The sequence below is a fragment of the Peromyscus leucopus genome, unplaced genomic scaffold, assembly GCF_004664715.2.
Source record: "Peromyscus leucopus breed LL Stock unplaced genomic scaffold, UCI_PerLeu_2.1 scaffold_339, whole genome shotgun sequence".
Lineage (NCBI taxonomy): Eukaryota > Metazoa > Chordata > Mammalia > Rodentia > Cricetidae > Peromyscus > Peromyscus leucopus.
In genome coordinates, this window is record NW_023505221.1 from 1 (window position 1) to 15,430 (window position 15,430).

The window sequence follows — 15,430 nt, forward strand, 5'->3', positions numbered from 1 at the left end:
CTTAATAACGATGCAAAGGAAGGGTTTCGGGGCAAAATCCCCAGCGCCGTTATGGGCAACCTAAAAGCGAACGCTCAGATGTGAATGGGGGATGTCCCAGGGGGGGTGGTGAGACCCAATGATCTTAGAAAACCTTAGCAGCAACAGAAGATAGAGGTGATGGAGGCTAGTTTGGCGGGTCGGTGGAATCAGGGAATTCAACAGTGCCATCGTCTGACTACACCGTTCAGTAGTTCAAATCAACCCAGTACATGAGATCAAGTCTCAAAAACAAACAAAACCAAGACCAGACATGAAATATAAGATACTTGGGTTGCAAACATTTTCATCTCCTTAATAACTGAAATAAAAAATTAATTCAGTAGGTCTTAATATTCAGGGCAATGAGACAGTTCACAAAAATCAACACTGTTCACCTCCAAAAGTATTGAAGAAAATATAATGATCTTAACATGGTATACAACTTTATAAGCGAAGGTCATTCCAATCTGCAATATTTTAATAATCAATAAATCAAGCTCATCTCTTACCCTGCTGGACGAGTAGCCATATCTAACAAAATGCTTTTCCATTCTCTCTCGTTTAAATTGCCAAATTCGTGCTGTCCCATCACGACTACCACTCACAAACCTGTAAAAAAAAAAAAAAAAAAAAACAGTCCAATCTGTCAAGGGCGGGTAAGATCATCAAAATGTACTTTTCCCAAAATTCTCTTTTTAAAGGACATCTTTATTTATAAAATTCCAATATAATAAAAATGATTATCTCTGTCTCCATAAATCTAAGAACTCCCAAAACTTTATGAGCTTATAAGACCATTTTAATAGGTCATCAACAAGCTAATAAAAATACTCAAAATGATTTAAGACCACTTAACAAACAGAATTATATTTTCCAATGGGAAAAAAATTGTTCCTCAGTATCAAAGATCTTGATTTGTTCTATTCAAGATACCAAGAAGTAGCTTCATTTTCTTTTAAATCCAGAACAGGAGAATATTTACAGAAAGCCATCTTTTTAAAACCTAAGAATGTCTCAAATGTAATGTGATCAATTTCCAGTTTTTATCAAAGGCTTCTCTTCTGATAGATAGGAAAGACATATGTATGGATAAAACAAAAGAAAACAACAATAAAAACCTTCCTGTTAGAAAAATATCCAAATAACTAACACTGTGGCAAATTGCGTAAGGCAGCTATATTTTTTTCTTCAAGAATGAATAACTTCTACACAACTTGAAATCTGACTACAATTATCTTTATCTTCTAACTTTAAAGTTTCAATCAAATTAGACAAATTGAAGTTGCAATTAAATTAGACAAATATATTTTACCTGCTACTAGTGTTGGAAAACTGGATACTATCAACTTTGTCCTGTACAAAGAGAAAAAACATACAGCAAAAGTTCAGTACAAACTTGATTCACTGAAGACTGTACCCATCTAGATCTTTCACCAATACTCACAGTATGAAACTCCAATTCTGATATTTTCTCTGGCTGACCTGATCCAAAAAATAAACTCTAATAATATGGTCAGTGCTTCCAGTGGCCAAAAACATTCCACCTATGAAGAACAACAGCACACTTTCATAAATAAAACACAACTTACATGTGATACGACTAACTTTGCTGAGTCTTCTTTGTCCATTTACGCACCTATCACATTTTACCCTACTTTGCCAACTCACTCAGTAATGTGCCCACACCAACTCTGCAATAATACGAGCCTGTTCCCAAAGTTCACTTACATGAGCATACTATAGCATATAAATTTTACTTTAAAAATCACTATTTGTATGACAATTTTATTCATCTTGAGAGCAATACTCTAACACAAGTGTTAGACACACTGATTCCACTTAATGGGCCCTTAAAAACAACACTGTAGCTTTAGAAAAAGAGCATGAATCCACAGTATGGAAAAAACAAACTTCCTATGAAGAACCTAGGTTTGTCTTGGTGTTTACTCCTTTACCCTCAGTCAATACTGCTACCTAAGCTACCTAATAAAGAAAGGTAGATAAAAACAGTGGGAGGATTATTCTTTCCAGGTCTGTGAAGAATTGCGTTGGTATTTTGATGGGAATTGCACTGAATCTGTAGATTGCTTTTGGTGAAATTGCCATTTTTACTATGTTAGTCCTGCCTATCCATGAGCATGGGAGATCTTTCCATTTTCTGATATCTTCTTCAATTTCTTTTTTCAGGGACTTAAAGTTCTTGTCATATAGGTCCTTCATTTGCTTGGTTAGTGTTACCCTAAGGTATTTTATGTCATTTGTGGCTATTGCTGGGGGGAAGGGGAGAGGGGCGGGAGGGGAGAGAACAACAGAATCCGTGGCTGATATGTAGAACTGAATTATATTGTAAAAAAAAATTAAATTAAATTAAATTAAAAACGGTGGGAGGAACAGATACTGGGAACATTACATATCAATCTATTCACCCTCATTTTCTTTATTAATTCACTTTAAATACCTAGGTCATAAAACCTTCTGGTAATCATTTAAAATGCTACTGCAGAAGCTTAATTAGAACAAGACTCTGGAACAAAATAAATACATCATTTTTTAAAATTTTTATTGATTTTATGGAACATCTTCAAAACCCATGAAAACAAACCAGCTTTAAAATACTTTATCTGCAATGAGATAGTATAAAGATTAATTCTTTAATCAGTCAACTTTGAAATCACTTATTCGTTCCTAATAGAGAAATATGGTATTTATGTGATTATATACACTAAATTCCAGCAAAGTTCAAATTATCAAAAATCAAATTGCCTAATTTGATTTTCATTCTTTTTTGCTTATTATCTCTAGTATATGTATAGGAATACAATATATGCTGCAGCAGAAAATACTTTTATAATTTTATCTCTTTGAGAGGTGTTTTCTAATGCACAATTTTAAGTTGAAAATTAAAAGGGTAAACAATCATACCAGCACTGAATGAAGAACAGATCATCTGAACTCCAGGCCGAGGGCGCTCTGTAAATTTTGTAGGTCTTGGACTTTAATGAAAAAGAAAAAATCATTAAAAAAAAAAATCCTTATGAAACACAAGAAATAATCCCATTATTGATCTTGGAAAAAACATATGGCTATCTTCCTAAAAACATCAAAAAATCAAAACATTATCAGCAGACCTGTAAAATTCTAGAGATAAATTCCATAGTACATTCCCATACATACATCCATTAGTACATGGAACAATCCTAAAGTCACTATCATTCTAGAAGTGAATCATATCCACTTTTGATGAACTTCAACAAATTTCATATAATAGAATAGCAACATACAAATATATAAGAAAATAAATTAACTCCAAAAATGAATGCATTGACAAAAGAAAGTTACCTCTGTAGTTTATATGCATTATATGACACTGTTAATTTGTTAATTGAGCTTTTCCTTTCTGATTAAAGTTATATGTGTTGCAGAATGTATGTGTGTGGCAGCCAGAAGCTGACACATGTGTCTTTCTCAATGACTCCACCTCATTTTTGAGACAAAGTCTGCTAATATATTAGATCTCACAGATTGGCTAACCTAGATAGCCAGCAAGCCCTTGGATCCTAACTATCTCTGCTCCCCTACTGTTCCCTAGTCCCTGAGGTAACAGACGTGCTTTTATGTCCAGTTTTTTACAGGATTTTCATGCCTGCATAGCAAGCAATTGACCAACAGGGCCATCTCCCCAGCTCTTGTTCACCTTCTAATAGAACATGATAAAATAGTCTTCCAAAGCACAAGAATTTATCCTTTATACTAAAGTAAATCTGAAGGCAATGTGACTCATGTCAACAATAAAATTCCTTCAAATAGCATGATCAACATAAAACAGATTATATTCAACTATATTTTATATTAGTTATAACAACACTATGTTTCAGATTACAATTTTGACAAGTTTAAATGTTATACGTTGAAAAAATCAAACACGGATTTTAAATATGACAATAGTTCTAATGCATGTAGCAAAGTACATATAATGCTATGATATATTAATTTCATTTAAAACCCTATTTTTACCTATTTTTTTAATCAGAGAAGAAAATGATGTAATAATTAGGGCTGTGTTATAGTACGCTATCTAATTTTATTAATACACAACACTAAAATTTGAGCAGTTTTCAGTTTGTGATCATTTAAGAAAAGATAATACAAAAAATGATCCTTAATCCCAGCCCTTAGGAGGCTGAAGAAGGATGACTATTCAAAGATGAGGCCAGCCTGGGTTCCATGATGAGTTCAGGTCAACATGAGTTACAATGTGAGAACCAATTAAAAAAATGGCACATAAAGCAAAGTACTACCTGGAAATAATTTTTTCAGAAGTGGTTTCAGCTATTAGAAAACCATTTTACCTTTCTTTACTTCGGTGTCCTTAATCAAAAGATTAACTCTTCTGCCACCCTGATTTGATAAACTAAAATTGAAAAAAATTTAGATGTATTTATTTTATTTGTATGAGTGTTCTACCTGTTACTTATGTATGTTCATTATGTCAAGTGTGTGCCTGATGTTTGTAAAGGTCAGAACTGGGCATCCGATATGTTCTAAGCGTTCTTAATTGCTGAGCCATCTTTCCACCTCTGCAAACCAAGACTGCAAACAAATACAGGGGAAAGCAACACTGTGAAGTGCTGCTGTAGAGTATTTGTATCTAACTTAATGTAGCATAATGAAACTTCATCTGTTTTCCTAAATCTAAAATAAAGACTAATGTTTACAGACTTAGTAATGCAATTTAAATTATTCTAAATATCATTAGCGGACAGCCTTGTCTTGTTCCTGCATTTAGTGATATCGCTTTGAGTTTCTCTCCGTTTAATTTGATGTTTGCTGTTGGCTTGCTATAAATTGCTTTTATTATGTTTAGAAATGTTCCTTATATTCCTGATCTTTCTAAGACCTTTATCATGAAGGGGTGTTGGATTTTGTCAAAGGCTTTTTCAGCATCTAAGGAGATGATCATGTGGTTTTTTTTCTTTCAGTTTGTTTATATGTTGTATTACATTGACTGATTTTCGTATGTTGAATTCAGGAACAAGACAAGGCTGTCCCTCTCCCATATTTATTCAATATAGTACTAACGTTCTAGCTAGAGCAATAAGACAACAAAAGGAGATCAAAGGGATACAAATTGGAAAGGAAGAAGTCAAACTTTCACTATTTGCAGATGATATGATAGTATACATAAGTGACCCCAAAAAACTCTACCAGGGAACTCCTACAGCTGATAAACTCCTTCAGTAAAGTGGCAGGATACAAGATCAACTCAAAAAAAATCAGTAGCCCTCCTATACACAAATAATAAAGGGCTGAGAAAGAAGTCAGAGAAACATCACCCTTTACAATAGCCACAAATAATATAAAATACCTTGGGAAAACACTAAATAGCATTAGCAACGCTAATATGTTCTCAGCATAAAATTAAGCTACTGAGACAAAATTATACAGCCTACAGAAAGACATAGCAATAAAACATATCCTTTAAGGAAACAACTGGGCTCGAGACAAAGATAACTAACATCAATAAGTATGAGGGAAAAAAAATTAAAGCATAAAAAAAATGGTGAGGCATAAAACTGAAAGAAATTAGTGAAAAATCAAAGCTTATTCTGTTATTTAATCCAGTAAAAAATTAAATATATTCCCTTTGTTGGATCTTTTAAACTTTCAACAATTAAGCACACTTATTTTATGGAATAAAATAGCAACTGACTTTATTTTAAGAGTTCCAGCATCCCAAAGCCAAAAGCAAATAGTGCCGTCTGCCCAGTAGAAGACAGGTATCTCTTTGAGCCACTGCACAATGGTGAGAACTGAAAAGCAATAATAGGGAAAACAGTCTTTACAAGAACAAAGACAGTCCAAATAATGAAACTCTCCTTTAAAAAGCAAATTAATAGAAACTAATAGTAATCAGAAACACAGAATTAATTAAATTCATGATTGCTGTGACATAACAAGTCCATACAATTCATAAAGCAGGAATACTTTTCTGTTTTAAACCTTGGATACTATATTGTAAAAGTGACTTCATAAAACTTAATTGAATCTTAATTAAAATTTAAATTTTTAAATCAAAAAAGGTTTCCTCGAGTTTCAAACAATTACCTGTAGTGATGTAATGGATGCACTGTGTCCCTGAAGAACAGCCAAAGGTGCACAAGTTCGAAGACACCAGACTCGGATCATTTTATCACAACTTCCAGCTGCTATCATAGTATTCTCATAGTTAACAGCCATGTCTGAGATTTCAGCAGCATGTCCTCTTAAAGTAGCTAGCAATCTCCCATCATCTGTGGCCCAGATTTTCACAAGACAATCATCAGAACCCTTGAAAGGAGAATAGACACATTGACAGAATTAATCCTATAAATAATAATTCAAATTGTAATATTAAAAAAATGAGTTATGTCCATATATCAACAATTACATGGCAGGCATTGAAAACTAGAAAAATCTTAAGAACTATTCTTCTTCCTAAATTCCTTATTTTATTAAGCCATTCAATAATTAAAATCTGTGTAACCATAAGCAAACAAGAGAAGATATAGGCAATAACTAACATGCATCAATGGTCCCCACCCACCATCTACAATTAATTACCTCTACCTTCAATCTTACTACCTCCAATCTTACAAAGAAATTTGAATTTCTGCAGTAATAATATCAAATCTAATTGCAAAACAATTATATTATACATTGGTTTCTAATATCATATATGTCATTTTGCTATACAAAACTAAAAGTATGGTAATCTGCAGAAGCTTCTAGAAAGTTGAAAGTGTAACAAAACAAGTTTACTATTACTGACATTCAGCTAAAATTTGTGACACTGGCTAAAATTGCTCTTCAGAAAAAAAGGCTTAGCTCTTTGAAGCCAATAAGCATATATAAAATTTTAGTTTAGCTTAAATGCAGTAAGAAATTTTTAAGGAAAGTGTTCCTTGTTAATTCTTCATCTGGAATATTACAATTTCACATTCCAAAACAGAGATGAGAACTTCTGGGTTCTATTTTTATCTTTTAATATGAAAATCTCAAATACTTAAAACAGTATAAATCATGTCATTAATCCTCATATAATGATCCTAGAAACTCAAAACTATAAGTTAAAATAGAAAACAAATACTTTTAAAATTACTGAGTGTCTGGCAGGATCTAGTTTCACTATGGTTTCATGTAACCATTCTTCTAAGATCTTCCAATCTAACGCAAATAAAAAACAACAAAAAACCTAAACCTTTAGATCTAAACAGAATCTACTAAGGCAAACAACTCACAGAAGTTTTCTGCTTCACATTAATAAAACAAAGATATGACATGTACAATAATGACATACACAGTAGTAGAAGTTAGACCATGTATATTAATTCATACTCTGCCAACACTACCTGAAACATTGCCCACTTAAATACAAACTAGTTGTGGTTGAGTCCTGAGGCAAACTAGAAAAGTTACTAAGTAGCAAGCAGTTTGCACACTAACTTAGAATATGAAGTAACATTGTGAAAATGAAGAAATAAGATGATCTATAATAGACATCAAGCAAGGTAGTACCAGGACAAGATGTATTTTTCAAAGAGTACTTTGTCATCGGTGAATGAGGCTAGAAAACAGGAAATCAGTTCAGAGCTGGTAAAACAGTTAACCGTAAAACGAATAAATTGTTACTAGAGAAGTAAAGATAGTAAAAAAAGCAATACAGTAAGTTGTTACTAGAGCAGAAGAGAAAGATCAGAAAAAGATCAAGAGGACTAACGGATAAGAATCCATCTGCACATCTGTGGTAAGGGAAGTAAGAACAGCACTCTTTGATTTCTGAAAACAAAGTCTATCCCAACACCTAGCACAAGTACTTGCTAAACATAAAAACACACGCACATTTCACAACACGCATTTAATTAAATTCTCTTAATTCCATAAATGAGTAAACCATTCACTCCAGTCATTTAGATTCAGTTCCAAAATTGAAGGCAAAACAATGTCACCACTCTCCATTATCTATTTCAATAAACAAGTATTTCAGAACAAACACATGTACACAAAACATGTACAGCCTCTTTCCATAAACAAGATGTAACAACTAATTACAAGGCACTGGCACTGCATTAGGTATTGTTAAGTAATGCAGAGATGACTTAAGGTACAAGGTAAGAGACACAGGTTGTATACAAATTATCTGCAATTTTTATAGATGTAACTTGAACAACCACAGAGCCCGGATAGCCACAAAGGACCTGGAATCAACTCCTCCAAAATATCAAGAGACAACTGACTGACTGTATTTGGTTCTGACTTGTATTTATTACAAAATGGAATATTACACCAAACATTCATATAACACAAGACAAAAGCAAAATGTGTATAACTGCTTCCAAATACTAGTGTGACTCACTGTTCAGAGGAATCTAAATGAGAATTTGCTCTATACTCCATTACAATTGTTTCCCATGTTAAAAAAAACTATGAACACTTTTAGCTTTCTGATAAAAATGTCAGCTTTAACAAACAATAAAAATGGCAACTCGTGCTCCCTCCAGCCACTTCTCACAAATTAAATTTAATCCTATTGTATTCCTGAGCTTATTATTTAATAATTGTACCAACTAAATACTAACTTTATTATTCTGCCCTATTCAAACAAGTGCCAATAATAGAACTAATGTATATTTCTGCTTATGTATTTAATATTCCAAGTAACCTTTTTTTCCCTCCTATCACATAACAGAACTTTTAATCAACTACTTAAGGAAATCTATACTATACTACTCAAAAACCTATTCTTGCTCCTATGGAACTCTTGACAGAATTTCGAACAGAACACTAAGTATAACTAAGCAAATTCTACCTCATACTTTATTACTTTTGATCAGTAATTTTTAAAGGAAATTTGAAAGAAAAAAATCAACTAAATTCTTTTAAAATGACTGTAAAAATTACAAACACAGAAAACAATTAACGAGAAAGGAAAATAGAATATTGAGAAAACATTTTTAACATGCATGGGTGTTGTCTATATGTATGTTTTATTACCATATTCATGTAGTGCCAGCAGAGGCCAGAAAGAGCATCCTGTTTTCTGGGACTGGAGTTACAGGGAGTTGTTATCTCCATGTGGGTGCTGTGAATCAAACCCAGAACATCTGGAAGCTCAACCAATGCTTTCAAGCACTAAACCATCCCTCCAGCTCTGAAAAAAAAAGTATTTCTAAGAGAAAATAAACTATGTAGGATAACACATTGTGACCTGTGTAATCTCAACATGTGGAAGACAGAAGATGAGCTCAAGGTCATCCCTGGCTAAGTTTGAGGCTAACTCAGGCTTCAGGAAAACAAAAAACAAAGCAAAGGGGACTGGAGAGATGATTAGGCAGTTAAGAGCACTTGCTACTCTTGTAGAGGAGCAGGTTTGGTTCCCAGCAGCCACATGGTGGCTCATACTGTCTCTAAATATAGTTCTAAGGGCTCTGACACTTTCTGAACTCCATGGTACCAGGCACGCACGTGGGCACATACATACAAGCCAGCAGAAACACTCATACATTAAAAAAAAAAAAAAGACCAAACTGAAAGTATAGATGCATAAATGCACTATAAATTGTTTTATTTATTTACTGTTGCTCACTAGGTATCAAACCAGTGCACTGAATCCAAGAAAAGTACATGACTGCTGAATTACAGCTTCAATACCTTACACATGTGTTTTACATAACTGTGAAAGGTAAGTTGAAAACTGACTAAAAATTATTCTTTAAAGAGATCAAACTGTTGGTTAGAATTTAACAAGCTTTCTTTCCTTGAGCCTAACTGCAGCACCACAAATGATACTGAGGTTAAAAATCAAAGAGTAAGACATCAGACTCTAATAAAAGAAAAATGTTAAAATCATATTGGGTATTAAAAAGAACAATGTTATATGAATGGTGAAAAGGTTCAATATCAACATGGTATATATTTAAGATATATAAAGGAAAGAGACATCCATGTGAAGGAGAATCAGAAGACAGACTAGACTCTATTCTCAAGAGTCTAAGTCCTATCCTCACATCAAAGTTAGTTGCTGGTTTTGGTGAGATAGTAATTCCTTCAGGTGGAAAGAAATCTCATGTTTCACTCGAAGTGATGGGCAGCAACTGGCTACCACTTGAGGAAGAGCCTATCACTAAAGACTGAACTACAGTAAGAGCCTGAGATCAAGGTTGGGAAGTCACAAATTGGCCTATTTAGCCACTGAATAATGAAAGGCTCAGGGAAATTGTTGTGGAGGGGTGGACAGTGAAAACCCAAAGGGCATAGATGACAAGAGGCTAGGTGAGGACAAGAAGTGTGTCAAAAATATCCTGCCCTTGGTGGCTAACAAACAGACCTCACCAACTGAGAAACTCGAGAGTTTGAGAGGACTGAGCCTGAGGACAGTGAGGATCAACCTCTGCATCCATGTAGCCGAAGAAAGCAAGCAGATCAATCTCTGCAGCCATGCATCTATGCCTAACTGCTACAGAACCTAAAAACTCCAGGAGTTCTTGAAAAAGCAGGAAGGCAGATCTGCCTCACGGTTTGGTCCCTTGTCACACTCCTAATAGGCTTGGAAAAGATCTGCCAGATAAAATAGTCACACCAGCTGTAATGATCTGGGGAGTGTCAGTGTCAGGAGTTCAGAGAACCAGGCCAGTCTTCAGACTGCAAAGCTCAGTATGTCCAGAAAAGGCCCCTGGTAGGTTAAAAAAAAAAAAACAAGAGAGCTACCAAGATACAGACAGGTCAGGTGGACTTTAGATACCTGTCTAATACAGACACAGCACTAGTACAGACGACAGGAAATACAAGATGCTCCCAAGCTTCCTATTAGGTAACCGGCCATCTCCAATCTGAGAACCCAAGAAGAACCTGCTCAAAGAACCCCATCCTTTCTCTTACAACACAGCAGGCTGGCCTAGAACTCACAGACAGATCCACCTGGTCCTGACTCTTGGTGCTGGATTAGAGGCGGGTGCCACCAAGCACAGCCACATCTTTTTAAATCACTACACTTTTAGATGTATTTCTGTTTCATAGTGTTTTAAATATTTCAAGGTTGTTTGTTTAGTTCCTCTTCATACATCACCTGATTTTGTTTACACTGTTTTCATTACTGAGCAGTAATTTTCTTTTCAGTCTATTATTTGGAATTGTTTTGTTTGCTTTAACTTTTTAAAAACAATACAATCTCTTATTCTCCTCCTCCCATAATATTCTCCTACCCTTGTTATTATTCTTTCCCTTTTTTATATTTAATTTTACCCTCCCTCTATTTCTCTATTTCTGGCTCCTTCCTTTACTTCTTGAAAGGGTCGGGGAAGAAAGTGAAATAGATATTTGTGAGCTGAAAGCAAAGAAGGAGACATCAGGAGAGGGGTGTCCAATTAAGGGAACAAGTCAGAGGACAGAACACAGTGAGGACAGTACAATAGGGTGACAAATTACAAAAAAAACATAATGACACATATTCATGAAAATGCCACACCAAAACTCATTCTTTTCATACTGACAAATGTCAAAAGAAAATAAATTTTGAGATAAATGTATGAAGGACACTGAGAACAAATTTTAAAGCAAATCAGGAAAAATTACATAACTAACCTCAGCAAACATAAAGAAATAATAAAACAAGCACATGAATATTATTTCTGAGAAATGGGAACAAAAGAACAGACCAAAAAAGTGAACAAAGTTTAGAATTTCATTTGAGTAAAGGCACTTATGAAGGAAAATTCCAAAATCAATACTGAGGAAACCTAATATTTAGATAGCATTTAGATATATTTAGGCAGCACAGACATCTTGACTGGCATTGGTTTTTTTGTTGTTGCTGCTGTTGTTTTTCAGTGAAGTCTCAATGCCCAGTAGAAACTGGTAGTCATCATTGCAGGAACACTGTCTCCAGATACTAACATCTAATCTAGAAAGGCTTAATCTAAGGAAAATCAGAGAAGGTATTAAGAGCATGATTTAACCTATTAAAGTAGCTACTAGAGAATTTCAATTGACAGATCCCGCTGATTTCTACTGTTTCTAAACAGATCTGAAGCTACAACAGAAGGTCTAGGATAGAGAACAAAACTTAGTTACTAGTTTATAAATGACAATGACAACAGATAGAATTACAAAGAGGCACCACTTAGAGTTCATAATTATAAGAGAATGCTATGATAAAAGCATCAGGCTGGCTACAAAACTGAAATTTTATTTTGGGGTTCACTTTAAATCCAATTATAATGTTATATAGTGTTAATCTGGAAATAGCATGGACAAAAAATAAGTAGTTATTTTACTTAATAATATACCCATAACTACTGTGAAAAGTGTTCACTGCCGTCCGTTTTTTACTTGTCTATTGTCACTAAACCTAGCATGAGCTGAGAAACGGTACAACAAAAATTTTGTGCAGCCTTTAGCTTACCTAATCTTTAAAAGTAAGAGACCAAATGTAGTGGGTTTTTAATTATTATTTCAAGATATCCTGTCAATGAAGATTGGAGGCAAAGAAGTTAAAATGTACTTTCATTCTGAAAATACAATAGAGTACAAATGTCTGATGAGAACAGTAGGATTTAAGCAAAATTTAGATTTCTCCAAATCAAGGAATTTGGTTTAATGTAACCTATTTATTTCTAGCACTAAACTTAAAAAGATCACATATATCATACTAAAGTAAGGTACTTTAAAACAGGCCTTTATGCTGGACTCACTGCTATTTATCTAATTCTCTGAAGTATTCCATTAAAGTGGTGGTAGTAATACTTGCTTCCTTTTAATATATCTTCTACTAAGATCAGGCTGTCCATCTAAAAAAGTTTAAAATTTTATGAATCCCTCTATAAAGGGCCGTATTTATAAAAAAAAAAAAAAAAAAAGATGAACTGAGTGGGACAAACACCATGATGGAGAGAACTGCAAGCATTCTTCTGGATATAGCAAGTCTAGGCAACACATTATCTGAGGAGGTGTATGACTTTGCTCTTTTGAGGAAGGAAACTTCTACAGGTCTGACATGGCTTCCTATTTTGTAATGCACTAGACTTTGATTTTCCTCAAGCCTCAGAAAACAAATGCTGTATAGTCTACATAAAAATTTCACTAAACTTTAACACAAAGCTACAAACCACATAAATCTGATACAGAAAACAAAACACAGTCAAAAATCTATATTCACAAATTTTACTTTCTAGAAAGCAAGTTTTAAAGTAATTAACAAGTAGTAACTTGTTACTTATTAAAAAGGAAAGCTGTTTCAGAACTTGATGGTAATTTTTCATATGGCTTACTCAGTCAGTAAACTACCTTTTCCAAGTCCATTCCAGCTGCTGATCTAAAACAAGGGCTAGAGGGTTAGAAGTGACAAATATATAGGCTAGGGAGATGACTGAGGTTACAAATGCTTCCTGAGTTCAGATCCCAGGGTCTACTGAGTTTTCTGCAAGTGACTGTGACTCCAGCTTTCACAGGGCTAACGACAGCAAGATCACAGGGGCTTGCTGGATTTTAGCCTACCAGAGAAAGCAAGAGCCCAGGTTCAGAGAGAGATGACTTCTACTTAAAAGAATAGGTTAAGGGTGGTAGACAACGCCAACAGTCTCTTCTGGCTTCTGAACTTAAGCATTCCTACATACATGTACACATGCACTTATATCACATATACGTAAATAAATTTTTAAGTGACTAGTATGTGAAATATTAAATAAAAAATCTGATAGAGAGGTAAGTGATAAATATGGTTCATGTTTGTGCAGGTAGAAAACTGTATACATTTGGGAACACAACAATTTTGCTCAGTTGGCCTTAAAATTTAAGCCTGTAAATCTTTCCCTGACTTTAAAGGTGGAAAAAAAGTCACACTTACTTAGACAGATAGATAAACAGACACAGGGAGAGAAAGACAGACTTTTGTTCAACTCTTTAAGAGCAGGTTGCAAACCTGATACACCATTCCTTTCTAAAACAAGGACCTTCTCTGAATAAGCAGTCTAGCTAATATAAATAATACTACCTTCAATCTGCAGGATCCATTCCGTCTGTCAACTCTGCTTATGATGTACTCTTCTTTTTTTTGCACTGGACTCCATATACACATCACATTTAACTGTCATATTTCGTCAGGCTCTCCTAGCTGGAATCCTGTCTTATTTATGTCCTCAGAAGTTTTATAAATATGGTCTGTACAATGTCTCAGAACCTGGCTCTGCAGAATCTATCTATATGACATTATCCAGCTAATCCAGTAACAAAAGTTACTGCAAAGACACTACATTTTCAGGATGCACAGTGTCAATACATCCTACAATTAGTAAAGTTAATTTAGTCATATTATTTCCTATTTTTCTCACCTCCAATTTTTCCTCTTAAACAATTGGTACCTTTTGGGGCATAGTGCAAGCTTATGTCAAGATCTTCAAACCAAGATTCCCTCTACCAGCCTCAACCTGCTAATAAAGAAATTAACCACATGAATGGTTTGAGAAAACAATCCAATCCCTAGCAAAGGGAATAAGTAGGTAGCAGAAAGGTTTTGAACAATAGTAAGAAAGCTCTGTGTTTGATACATAGGGAAGGTAACAATGTAACTAAAACACATAAAAGGGGAAACTTAGCATCTGTCAAAGTTACTTGTCTTAATCAATTGGAGCTATTTTAACAATACCTTGGAGTGGGTCATTTATAAACAGCCATTTAAATGCTCTGACTTAAGGAAGCTGGTAAATCTAAGACCCAGAGACTAAGAGATTCAGTTTCTAGTAAAAAGCTTTGCGTCTACTTCCTAAGTAGAAACTTTAACAGACATGATACAAGAGGCAAACAAGTCCCCTTGGGCCTCTTTAAAGGAAATCAACCCATTCACAAAGTCATGACCTAACCATTACCAAAAGGTATACCTCTTAATAGGGATTAGTTTCAAGATACTTTTGAAATGGGAGTTTGGCGGGGGGACCACAAACATTTAGATTCAGGTAATAATTAACAACTGGCAAACTCTTAAGATACCTTCAGTCTTATTTGCCTTATTCCTGTCTTTCATGAAAAACTCTTCTCTTGGCTTCTAAGATGCTCTCTCTACCTACCTACTGCCCTCCAGAATCAGAGGCAACTACCCATGGCAGTTATTATGTTCTTTTGTCAGTTTTAAAAGTTGAAGATTAAGCTTTCTTCAGCTGTATGTAATGTTGCTTTCCATATGAATGATTTTTCATCTGAATCTTCTAGGCTACATCTCATTCTTGTTCCCACTGTTCTTGAGAATGTGTATTTGGCTTCCCACATAAGCCTCTCAGACACAAGAGCAGCATGTCCAACTTAGCAGATGTTTTCTGCTTAAATGACTGACACAGTAAATGAGATGGCTTTCTGTGAAACAAGTTACGTACATCTTCTCATACTC

General features: G+C 34.4%; 1 pseudogene; it reads right to left on the reverse strand.

The window, feature by feature from the left end:
- Positions 1-452: 452 nt before the first annotated feature.
- LOC114697270 overlaps positions 453-15,430 on the reverse strand; it is a 42,931-nt pseudogene continuing 27,953 nt past the window's right edge.